Raw genomic sequence first — 14,162 nt, 5'->3', positions numbered from 1 at the left:
AAGCAGAGGCAGAATCTCAGAACACTATTTTAAAGCTTTACGATACATTATGTAATTCATGAACTAAAGATGCTTCCTTACTGCTGCACAAGTCGATAGTGAAGTACAATTTTCTTACTCTGTAACATATAAGTCCATGTTGACATTCCTGACAAACAAACAAACACTAGAACTGACACTGAACTAGAACTGACACTGAACTAGACTGAATTAGATTTTTATAAATTTCTCATGTTAATTGTTACCTGCTCCAGAGTAGACTGGCTGAACTGTGTTCTTCTATCCCAGTAGTTTCCTTTCCTGTACAACAACAGAGTGAAGCTACACGTAAGGATTTCACATACAATAATACAACACATCTATAATTGTAAAAGAAGGCAACACTCAAATTGCAAAACTTCGTGCATGCAGTCTCTTGATCTTTCTTGAAAATATCAAACTTACGTGTAGTTCCAAACTCCCGTCAACATTTTGATGCAAACAATAGCTTTGTTCAGTATCTTATAAGGAATACTGTAAGTTAGAATAATCCTTTGTTGTGACATATTCCCAATAACAAATACATGAGGGATTGGTACATTGTCAACAGAACAAGCTCTGCAATGATAGATGACATTCATTAGGTACTCCTTATCACGTAGGGAATCAGTAACAGAAACATTTTTCAGCACATTTCGTCTGTGTGGCATAGTGGCAGATCATCCGGCTATGAACCAATGAGACCCAGGTTCAATCCCCAGTGGAGTACCCGGACATGTCCGGACATGCACCCAGACGTTGTGCCCTTGAGGAAGGCACTTAACACATATTTCCCATGTCCTAAGCACAGCAGTAGGGTTTGGTTTGGCGTTAGGAAGGGCATCCAGTCGTAAAAACTCTTGCTACAAAAGACTTGCACTTGATGAGAAGTTCTGGGGCTCCCTCATCCATGTGCAAGCACGTCCAACCCCCATATGATGGGGAATAAAAGACTTAAACTTGGAGAGAGAGATTTCTAAACCACTTTCCGTGCAAGCACAAAGGTCATAACCTCATAAGGCATGTATTAACAGAGTTACACAACATAAATCCAATTCTCTTTCATTTTAACTATCATCACCAAATAAATGTGATATCTGAAAGAGTTTTATAATTTCACAATTCTATTGAAGATTTCATCGTATTAAAGGCTCTATCGTATCAAAGATTTTATGTTATGAAAGATTTTTCACATCAAAGATTTTATCATATTAAAGATTGTATCGTATTATATTTGTATTAATTAATTTTTTTTTTAATCATAGAGTAAGTTTGGCTACCTGTGGTTTGGTATCCAACAAATTCTTCTAACATTCTATTAGATGATTCTGTGGGATGCTAATTTCAACTTACCATCTTCTAGAGCTGTGAAGGCTCTTGCCAATGACCTGACATCTTCCTTTAAGGAACGTTGTAAGTCACACGATTACTGATGACCTCTGCTTCTGCAGCATCAGGGGAAAGGTTGTGGACAAAGCTGTCCAGTCGATCAAGGCTGCAGAATAACAAGACAAGCAAAAACCTGATTGATTGGATTTAATTTGATTTATTCGCACATATTAAAATCATTTTGTATTACATAATAGAACAAGAAAATATACGTGTTGGGGGAAAAAAAAGCTATAATGGCTTATACAAGGTCTTCCCCCATCTCAATCAACAAAAAATAACATAAATCTAACAATTCATAACATAATTATAGTAGTCAATGATAACAATAATAAATCAGATAATGATAATAGTAACAGAATACTGACAAAATAGTAATTGGTTGCATATAAAGATTATACATCAAATCATAGCATAGCCGGCTAGCCCGATACCGAAATGATAGAGATTTGAGAGTCAAACGCATATTAGCACTAAAGACTGTATGATAGGGTTGTGTATTTTAAAATTTCGATATATTCATTTCTAAGCAGATTGAGGCACATGGAAAAAGTTGCCTCATACATGTATTACACCAATTCAGTTCGCCAATTCAGATTCAGATGCAAAGCAGCAGAGAAAATGTTAACTGCTGCAGATAGGGTGCTGTATAGTGTTATAAAGATTTAGGCACTTGGAAGGAGTTTGTTTGAGCCTTTGTTAATTCATGAGAAGCTCAAATCAGCCTGCAGGCCGCTTGTCACTGAGGTCATGAGGAAGGGCGCACAGTATACAGATACAGATAACATGTTTTAAGTCTTAAAAATATATATAAACATAGAGTGGCCATGGTATCCACGCACATAAATAATATCACAAAAACACAGCATAACAGGGGAAAAGTTTTTAAGCATAATACACAACAGCCGAGAGAACAGGTAATGTGGGGAAAAAGGGAGCAGGAGATATGTCAAAGCTGGTTTTCATATTGCTCAGTTATTATATAAAATAATAGCAGCAGATATGGTAGTTATGTCATATCATCGGTGAGCAGCCGTCTAAGTTTAATGCAGCATTTCCCTAAATAGGTCCTAAATGACTAATGATAAAATGGCCGTAACGTTAAAGCTAAAAAAAGCACGAAAATCTATTATTTGATACATTACAACCATTCAAGCATTAACACTTAGGATGGGAAATCCACTTGTACAGGTATTTCTGTACCTCGTATCTCATAGTCTCAGGCGAATTAAAATGACATGATTGCAAAAGCTCAGGTATAAGATTGACAGCGAAGATCAAGTTCCTTTTGGGGAGTTGTGATGGCTTCTTAAACATCATCTGTGGACATTACTGTAACAGTCCTCATTGCATTTCAATTTGGACCTGTGATAAAGTAGGACCTCTTTCATGGTGGTCTGAGTACAAGGTGGTAAATTGTATAATTATATAGAATACAACACGGTGTACTCCGTATCGCCCAAGTACCGATTCGGCCGAAAAGTCACGCCGGAGAAACCATTGAAGGGTGATGCGGAATACACCGTTTTTTCTAATGTCATACTCACCTAAAGAACACACATGTCAATGCTAATTGAGCGACAAGTTGAGAGACTTTTGTATCCTCGAACATAAGAAATTGCCACAACATCAATTCCAACATCTGAATCCGGTATGAACATTTTCCACATTTTCGACAGCGGCGCAACCAGTGCACTCAAAGCGAGTTCGAATAGCTCAGAACTATGGAGGCCCGGGACATGAAGTATGGACCGGTCCAAATAGCAAAGGTAATCGCGGCCCAGGTATGATATAAGGTACAGGAAAGCAGCAGTATTCCAACCTTCTGCTCAGTTGTTTCTATACCCACCTTGCTTCAAGGTCATTATTGATGTCTTCTTCCTGTTCCTTGACCTTGACCTCTAGAATGTACCCACTTCCATACTTATTTTTTAGATGCTGGGTAGAACCAAGACACCTTAAAGAAAACAGATCACATCCTTTATTCTTGTTTAAAATGTCAGTGAGTTGTGTGCCTGGCTCAGATATATGTATCAAGCATAACGTGGCTGTCAATTCTCTAAACAATACAAGAGGTGACAATGGCAAAGTTTTATCTTTGAGGAGCCAGTGTCCACATTTACCATGTTCAATGTCACTCCAGGTTGTTCCATTGATGAGAAGAATAAATGATACAACATTGTAAGTTTTACATGAATCTGTAGTTGGAGGGTGTGACCAAATGTTAAAAAGTACAATTTGAAGTATCGTTCTCAATCCACACCTACATATAGCTTGCTTCCTAGCCAACATGAACGTTTACCAAAAATATATCAGAATTTCAAGAGATTCCCAACTCAAGTGTGCATAGAGCTTTCAAATTGACTGCATGTAGATATAAATTACATATAAGTTCTTTGTGAAAAAGATCTGTTTCTTTTCAAACCTACTTGAGCTGACAATTGACCATAATGCCAACACGGGAACACAGGACATCCGCCTCCTCCATGGACCGAGTTGTGAGGATGGCTACTTGGCTGCTGCCTCTGAAGTCAGCGCTGATGGTGTTCCTACAGAACATAAAACAAGGGTTTGAAGATCTCACGAAATACCTAGAGTTTCTCGTATATCTTGTAATTGATTGATCATGCAGCAATGATGGCGTTCCTATAGAAAATTAATTAAGGGTTTGAAGGTCTTATGACTCTGTGAGATACATATTTCTCGTATGTCTTGTTTAATTTTATAGTTCACTAATCATGCATGCAAAAAAGGTTTTGATTAACATTAAATGTGTCCATTTTCGCTCTCTGTCACCCTGTGGTAAACGTGACTAGCATATCGAAAATGCGAGAGAGTGTGAGAACACAGACAAACCAAAACCAATATCTCCATGCAAATCAGAAGCCTCTTCCATGACACGGTCTAATTAACGACTAAGTCTACCGCCTCTGACCTATGCTTCCTGCCACTCTGGCAAGTTGACTTTTGTGGTTTTGATCCCACTCACTTACTGTCACTCAAATCAACTATGGACACACACTAACCTAAACACACACAAACACAGACACTAGCTGCTATAGATCTAGACTTTATAGACAGAAACAAAAAAATGACCCTTAGGACCAATAGATCATAATAGCAAGACAAATTGTAGATGGGAAATTTAGGGTGCCTTTACACACAAAACTATGAAACAGCGCCATGGGGATTTAGAACCACCGCCAGAAGTCTGTATGGCTATGTATCCTCAGACGTTTATCTTCTATCATCATATGGTTGTCATATCTGTCTTCATTACATTGTGTGACCTGAAGATTATGATGAAAAATTACAAGTTAGTCCAAGTGAGCAATCTGGCTACGATAGGTTTTGATTTGGAGAATGTCATATGTATGGCCAAGTTTTTTAGGCTTCTTAAGTTTCTTAGCCTCTTTTGTGCACCAGGATTTCTCTTATCATATTGCAAATTGTATGTGGTATCTTATTCATGTATGATTGAAGTTGATCTTATTCATGTATGATTGAAGATTATGATGAAAAATCACAAGTTAGTCCAAGCAATCTGGCTGCAGTAGATTTGACTTGGAGAATTTTATATGTATGGCCAATTTTCTTAGGCTTCTTAAGTTTCTTAGCTTCTTTTGTGCACCTGGATCTCTCTTATCATATTGCACATTGTATGTGGTATCTTATTCATGTATGATTGAAGGCTTGCAATTTCATCATGTCCTTTGGGTGCCTCCTTTCTTCCAATCTAGCTAAGACAACAGGATGAAGCACAATCTATCCTATTTATGATGATCAAAATAGAAACCCTGTTTTAAAAGTCACAGCAGATACCTTCTACTCCTGTTAGAATTGCCATCAGTTTTGTACTAAAACTGACTTGTCTGCCATTAAATGTAACAAATCATATTCTATTTTACCATCAGGTTTGATCCTTTTCATAAAGATGCTTGTGTGATTGAAGACTGCGTGGAGTTTGTACCGATCAACTGACAGTTTCATGATAAAATTATGATCTATGGGGGGTGACAAAATTCAGTTACGAGGATGACATATTTGTAGCAGATTATCAAAAACAACTGATTAATCTTCTGTTTTCAGTTCTTGAGGGACTAATATTACATGTGTACTACAAAAAGTTTTGAAATTCCAATATAGAAGCCACATGCGTTTGTAATTCATTGTCGGGTGATAGTTCCCCTGGAAGTATTAGCATTTTAAGTTCTTGTGGGAGTAATTTTAGGCATGAAAAGTTTTCCAGTATTGGAGACAAAATTGTCTGTAATTTACAGTATGTAATTAGTGATAAAAGTGTCCCTGGTATTTCAGGAAGTAAACATATCCTTCTACTTCCTCCAACCCAAGCATGAGTTCTTAGGCCATGTTGATCTGATTATATGGATGACATCCTCTGGGGACCCCAAAACTGATGCGAGCGTGCAAATAAATTAAAAGTTTGGCCAAAAAAAGGAAGTTGCCCTCATTTTTTTTTTTCAAATGATTTCAATTTCAACATGGTACATAATTTCGCCAGAGTACATAATTCCGCCAGGGTTCATATATTCCATCAGGGTACATAATTCTACCAGAATACATAATTTCACCAGGATATATAATGCCACCAGGGTAAATAATTCCGTCCGGGTACATAATCAGGGTACATATTTCCACCTGGGTACATAACATCGGGTACATAATTCCACTTTGGCACATAATTCCGTCAGGATACGTAATTCCATCAGGGTACATAATACCAATTATTATTCTATGCTGTTTGGAAGCTTAACATTGTATAGTGAACACAAATGCAGAAAAGGAAGGAACACATCATCCCTCATGAGTTGTCTAGGATTATCTTTACATTTTAACCAGGAGACATAGATCGAGTACTTTGCTATTGTTAATAAGCTAGCACAGCATTCTTTGGATGCTAACAAGACTTCATCCTGAGTAATGAAGTTGCCCTCATTTTGAAATCTACTTGGTCAGGATGGTTGAGCAAAACGAGTATGGTGTCCCAAAATATAGATTCTTCGTTTTTGTTCTTTCAAAACTTCTTCTCTGACTTTAGAATCTACTTTGAACAGCCTGCAGTTTAAGATGGGAAGTCCAGTTTAATTCAAGACTACCTCCCACATTTCAGCAATCTTAAACCCAAATGGCTTAATATCACATCAGGTAGGTAAAAATGAAGTTAAATATATGAAGCAGCCATTGATGACCCCCAGGGGATAAATTGCCTAATACCGCAGGATTCTGTAGATTTATTTAGAAATCTACAGAATTCTGTGAAATGGAGGCAGAATTCTAAGAAATGGAACTAGAATTCTAAGAAATGGGGCCAGAATTCTGCAGGATTCTTCAAGAATTCCGAGAACTGCAGCAAGAATTCTGGGGACTAGAGCCAGATAATCCAGAATTTATCTATATGCAGATAGATGATGTGCCGAATTGGGAAAGAAAATACAAAGTTAAAGGAAGAAAACACCAAGTTGGAAGGTATAAGTGTTAGAAGGAATAATTCTGCAGAATTCTAGCTCAACTTCCAAGAATTCTTCAGAATTGAGCTAATCTCCACGGGGTCATCATTGGCTGCAACATATTTTTAAACTTCACTTTCACCTACCAGATGTGATCTTAAGCCATTTTGGTTTAAGATTGCTGAAATAAGGGAGGTACTCTTAAATTAAACTGGAATCCCCAAATTAAACTGGAGACTTTTTTAGCATTCTACAAGATTAGTATCCGTTTTTCGATTTTTGTTGTTGCAATTTACAGCATGCAACACTCATTTGTACACTTGTATGGTCGAAGACTTTCTGGAATCAGACGAATTGATGCGTGCGCGGATGTCATCCATATAACCAAATCAGCAATGATGGCCGCGGAAGATGAATCTGCCAATTTTGTTGGGATCCTTGTTTGAACTGCCACTAAAGGATTTAAGTTTGAACAAAGCTGACTTTGTCTCTTTAAGCTAAAGAATACTTCCACCTTTGAGACTTAACAATTTCAAGGTCATGAGGGCAAACAAGACAGTTGGAAACTGTGTGATTTATCATATGGCTCGTCTCAAAACACATGATATTCCTAACAATTAATATCACAAGCCCCTGATCCATCACTGAATAACATGTACTTGACTAATGAGGACTCCTGTGTAGTTGAATGTTTATTTTAAAAGACAAATGGATCAAGAAATGTGTAAGGTCATGTTGATTTGATTATAATGGATGACATCTGCGGGCGCATCAATCTTCGTCTGTTTAAAAAGAAAGGTTTTCGATCATACTGTAAATCGTGCAAAGCAGCAGCCAAATGAGCATGAGGAAATACATGCTGTAAATTGCAAAAAAAAATACTTCAGAAAACAGTAATGTCGTAGAAATCGAATGTCAAAGTCAAAGAAGAAGCTGTGAGATAAGAAAAATGAAGAATCTATCTTTCGTTATACCATACTCTGTGTGTTAAGTTTTGTTCATCCTTCCTCACCAAGCAGGTTTCATAATGAAGGCAACTTTTTTTTACCATTTTTTTTTTTTTGCACAATCAATCAGTTTTGGGGTTGAGGATGTCATCCATATAAGCAAATCAACATGGCCAATACTCAATGCATGTGTATTCATCTGATATTTATTTCTATATTCATAGCTAGTAGTAATTAGAAATATGGTCGTAGTTGAACTGTTTAGTTTTTCTTGGGCAAAATATGTAAGGAATAATTCTTGATCCATATATAGTTAAACTTTGCACTCTAAGACTTACTGTTCTTTGGGTTTACCTTTGCATGTTGACCTCCTATTCAGTTTTTTTTTTACTTTCAAAAGTCCCAAAACTGTGTTATGGTTTCATTGCTGTTTGGAATAAATTCTACCTCAAATCAAGTTTTCTTTTAGAAAATTATTACAAAACCTTTCAAGACCGTTGTGTGCTACAAAAAGCTGACCACAAAAAGCGCTTGCCTCCAGGGTCCATACCAGTAGATGGTTCATCCATCAGAACGACTTGAGTGTTTCCCAGCATGCTCATCGCAAAACTCAGCTGTAAATCAAACAAAACGCAATTCAGGAAAGCGGTAGAGAAACGTTTATTTCAATCCTGGAACTAGAATTGTCTTGAATTTGAAATTGAAAAAAATCAAGTCAAGTCTTCAACTTCAAGTACCCCCAGATGACCCCGCGAGGGACAAGGGGGGGGGGGGACGTCCCGGGCTAAGGCGAGCAGGCCTCCAGCCTGGCACGGTCAGAGTCAACAGTCAGGGAGCAAGGTCTTTAAACCATTGAAGTTTTTGGTTATAGGGATAACAGGGATTACAGGGATAGACAGTAATGAGAAGGTTTATTCAATTTCACATCAACCATTCTGTTAAAAGCTATAGGAACAAACAGTATTCTTTACATAGCAAATGAAAATGCATGAAATATATAAAATTGTTAATAGAATGTGATTATGGTTTACAAGACTTCTAGCCCACCTTCTGCGCATGTTCCTCTATCTCCATAGACTCAAGAAAGCTGTTACCAACATAAGACATTAGCCTTAAACACCGCAGTTCTCACATCACAACATGTGCAACCTATAACATTCATGACTTTACATATATCACATTGAAGAGTGTATCCTGAGGCCCGCTACTGTAATTCGCTTTATTTTTACGGTAACAAATTTTCACGTGTATTTAAGAAAATTGACATTTTCACTGAGCTTTAACTTCCCGGAACGGATGTGTGAAGCAATCATAAATAATTACAACAGGTTTTTCACAGTGATGATTATTTTACGATACAGAGGTGACAGTGAAAACATTGAACATAAAGTTACAGTGAAAGAAACAAGAACTACAGTAAACTCCTTGTATTCACATCCTATGATACACTTGGGTGGTATCCATTGTGTTGTGAAGAATGAAAAAGCTAAAATTTACCATCGAACATAAAGTTTACAGTCTGTTTATCATTCCTGTTTCATTTGAAAGCTTTTCTTCCCTGCCTTCCTCGTATCTTTGCTTTTATTAGCTCTTCTGATCTCTGGTTACGACACTCCATATGTAATATATCAAGCCCTGCCCAATATATATAAACATACATGTAGTAGGCTTTTGACCATTTGTCAACCAAGGCCTATATTGATTTAGGTATAAAAAGCAAAACACTATTGTGTTGATACGACGAGTGAAAAGACTGGCACAGCTAAGGCAGACAAAGGGGTATTGGCTTAGTATGTAGACTACAGTAACAGTTATTGTAAATGCAAATTTCGTGTGGTTTTCATTTTGAGCGAGAAAATGGAGTGTTTGCAGTGGTTTTAAGTTCACATTTAACACAATAGTAGATAAAGGGGTAGGAGGGGGGGATCCCGGTGATATTACGTTTGTGGCAAATAGCTTACCGCTAAAACCGCGAACATAAAGCCACCGCAAATATTTCAAATATTAATTTTTACAGTAATACGTGTGGTGGGGCTCACTGAGGGACTGTTATACAGGTATTACCCATTCAGCAGTATTTTTCAAGGATGAAGTTGGAAGCTAGTCAGCGAAAAATAAGATTAACCACATAATCAACTGGGTAATGATCAAACAATGACACCAGGGAACATTTAGCAACACCGCGGTACAACAATACAAATGATTCCATGTTTCGTAGCAAAACAAATTCTGCTTTTTCCTTACTGGTCACAGATGACCTTGATGTCCTTGTCCTTCATGTCTCGGATGGTTGCGTAGAGCTCCCACAATGCATCTGTCTGCGGGCAGTACCCCATGGCTTGGAAAGCCTCGGACAGATTGGACAAGACGTCGTGCCCTGCCACACACACCTTACGGGCAGAAGAAGGATAGATAGAAGGATTAGAACTGAAAGGTCAACAAACTTCTACGTAACCTCTTCCTACTCTAGATCTGATGTCTAGACATCACGGCTGGGCAAGATGTCATGGGTGATGACACACTCTTTAAAGGAGTCCTAAACTCCAGAAGGCGGTGTGATTTTCCAATGGATACATAATCAGCCGACTTTTTACAGAAGTTTACTTATGGTGAATTACACAAGGTTTGTTTTTTAAAACAATATGATACTCACTAAACCCTTGCAGACCCTACCCATGTATTCCCTTTGTGTAAACATACATCTTTAATGGTGAGTATTTTTGGCACTATAGATGAGGGGGGTTAAGCACTATAAGAAGGCCAATTTTTAATAAGATATAAAAGAACACAAAGTAAGACGAGTTTTTCTTAACCACTCTGACATTCTTGTTGTAATCTAACTTTTGTCAGGCCTTGTCAGGCACATTGTAATGAGCCATAGGCTGAGGTTGTTTAATCTAATTAATCAGAAAATAGAGGGTCATCTGGGGAATTCGGTAGAGTACTGAATGCTTTTTGATGCGCATTGGACTGGTGGGTACTTTATCGTATACAGTCAAACCTGTATTAGCGGTCACCTTTGCATAGCGGCCACCTGCCCATAGTGGTCACTTTTTGTCGGTCCCTTGGATTTTTCCCATTGACATAAGCATTAAGAATTAGGCTATAGCGGCCACCTGTCCAACGCGGTCGCGGCCAGACGATTTTCGGTCCCGCGAGTACAGTAACACTGCCGATAACGGTCCCGGCGCGCCGGTAGAAGCCGCATCGCCACCGCACGCCGGGTTCAAAATCTTCATTTTTTCACGCCGTTATCAAATTTATGTGGACTCAAATGGATAGGATAATAATAAAGAAAGCCAGAATGTTTTATCTTTGTTGGAAAATCCATGGTTTGACGCGAAGTCAAGCATAAATGACATAAATTTCTTCACATGGCTAATGCGTTTGGACATCGTGGCAAAATTGTCCATTTCTGTGCATTTCCACTGGACAAATATTACGGCAGCTTTTTGTAAAATACAATGTACCTGATGCGGTAAGTTCGCAAAATGTTTGAATGTCGGCCCAATTTCCGTTTTCCCCGGAAAATTCATCCAAAATTGTGTCTAAAACGTGCTTCGGGCTTTCGCGCGATTTGCAAAATGGCGCTGATAGTGAGCAGCACAAAGGTCAACGGAAGACACCACTGTTACGGAGGTATAATGTGCTGAATTTATTTTGCTGCAAAGTATCACTGAGGATAATTAATTTAATAAAAGCTTCAAAATAAATATGAATAACATCAATATGATGTAAAATTTGGGCTATTGCAATTTTCTGAAAAGAAAAAAGCCATCAAAAGACCGACCTAAAATGTGACTTACCTATGCAATGTTTACATGTGTACTGTATGGTGAATAAATGCATCTCAGTTGGTACTGAAAACTGAGGTCAATTAATCGACCTTTTCTCCATAGCGGCCACCTGTCCATAGCGGCCAGTTTTCGACAGTCCCTTGAGTGACCGCTATAGACAGGTTTGACTGTACTGTAAAAAGTATTCATATCTAATTCCAAAATTCCCACCTATTGGAATATAACAAGTTCTTTGTACACGACCAGTGGGTATATAATCAATCTGCCAATGTTTCGGTGACGTCTGTCATCTTAGTGCAATTCTCAGATGGACACGGAAATGTCGGCAGATGATAATGTACTGGTTGCGTACAAAAACCTCTGTTAACCATGCCTGCAAGGGTATAAGATGTTATGAATGACAAAATATCCATGGCTATGCTGTATATTATTATTATATAAAAAAAATTTGTTTAGAGCAGTTGTAAGAATCATAGTTGATTGAAGTTTTGTTTAAATACACCATTGAACATGCACAGGGGAGTGAAGGTTCTTTTAACAAGATGCCTTGGTCATGAGATGATTTTAGTAAATCTTCACCAAAAGAAGAGAATCTCTGCCTTGAAGGTAGAAAATGGATGTTTTGGACAGCATAACAACCCAAGCAGATTCAAGAAGCCTGGTTACCATCCTTGTTAGTTAAGTACGATGGCTGATACAAAATTCAGTGGTGTTTTCATCCATCAGTAGCTGCATCTGATCCAATCAGAAATCTGATCCAATCAGAATTCAGATCCGATTCATGCACCACTTTGCTGCACTTCTCTTCGTTATCTAATTTGGTCACTCGCATCTTGAAAGTTGTTATCCAACTTCCTCCAGAGCGCTAGCCTCAGTCACTCTCTGATATATATGTTAGACTATGATGCAGTGACACACTGTAAGATTTCACACCCTAAAAGAATATGTATAGCCTGCTCTTAAGTAAAATATTCACATTGCAAGGACTTGAACCCTGACGGCCAGTCAAGTTCATAAAACATAGTGGCAAGTGATCCATAAAACGGGTAGGGGCTTTTTTTTGCCGTAATAACAGGATCCAAGATTATACTGTTTAAAGGGCATGGCTGAATATCAGGGCAATCCCTTGGATTAAATACATTTTGAAAAGGGCAGAACAGATTTTACAGACACATGATGTACTGCTGCAGATATAAAGTTATTTCATGATGAATGGCACTACTCGTATTATCTTTATTCGTATTCAGATACATAGCACAGGTACAAAGTACAGATACAAATGCAGATCGAGTATGGTGACCGTGTCAATTCCTACGTCGGCGTGAGGAGGGTTGGCACGGTAGCCTTCGCGTGGTTGCGAATCTGAAACCCACACACTTTGGGCATCCGTCTTCCCCAGCGGCACCAATTCGAGGGAGACGTGCTGGTTCTGGTCGGGATCCTTGCAGCGAGCTGCCGGATGACTCTTACACTCGAGGTCCGCCTTGATAATGCCATCCCGCCTGGCGCTGCTCTCGTCCGCCAGTTGAAGACAGCTGCCGTTGGAGACTTCTCCCTCTAACTGAGGGGGGAATGCGTGTAAAGTGCCTTTCCTAAGGGCACAACGTCGGGGCGCAAGTTCGGACATGTCACTGGGCACAACCCGGCATTGCATGATAATGGTCAATTTCTTCTCCTTCTTAATTTAGAACTACAGTAACTAGTTTGTATTCTATTGTACAAAATGTTTTTCACTGTCAACTTTTTCCATGGAATAGCTCGTAAGTTGGTTAACAAAATGAATTCGAAGCTATGCAGAATCCAAGGATGTTTTGATACGGCTCGCGGTTTTAGCCAAGCATACCAGGTCACCCCTTTACTCTTCTCGATAAGTGTTGGGTTCTTTTACGTGCAGAGGCTTGACACTTGAGGCTTATGCCTGAAGCTCCCTCATAAAGGATGATAAAACAAACCTGCTTGTTAAATCATTTCTAATGCGTGTGGCTGATGAGCTACAATGAAAATGCTTTCCACAGCAGTTCGTGACCTAGTTTTGCAGTCCTTCTGTCCAATTTGATTACACAGGAGAGGGTTGCTATCCATCATTGCCCTTTTCAATTTTCTCCAGGTAGTTTTCTAATTTTTAAATCCTCTAGCACCTGCGCAACCTGCAAAACATTGCCCTTTACCTACATAACTGTGACACACTCGTTTATCAAACACTGTTCAGAACTCCCATGATGCCGACATCAATTAATATCTACTTAAGTGACTAACTTCATGCTCCATTTATACCAGGTCTATCCCTGGTGGAATTTCTCTGTTTTTCCTTTGATGAATTCACTCACACTTACTGCCTCACTCATTCACCCGTCTATTCCCTCCTTTCCTACCTACCGTTCCTTGTTCGCGGACATTCATGAAGATATTTCAATGTGTTTTTTGTTCATGGCGATTGATTTCCCTGTACTGTTGGGTTAGGGTTAATCATGTATTCCATCACTACTCACTCAATCATCAACACATCCCTTTCAAACACCTTGCAATAGTCTGAACCTGACAGT

This window comes from Branchiostoma lanceolatum, chromosome 10, assembly GCF_035083965.1.
Source record: "Branchiostoma lanceolatum isolate klBraLanc5 chromosome 10, klBraLanc5.hap2, whole genome shotgun sequence".
NCBI lineage: Eukaryota > Metazoa > Chordata > Leptocardii > Amphioxiformes > Branchiostomatidae > Branchiostoma > Branchiostoma lanceolatum.
This window is presented reverse-complemented; position numbering follows the sequence as displayed.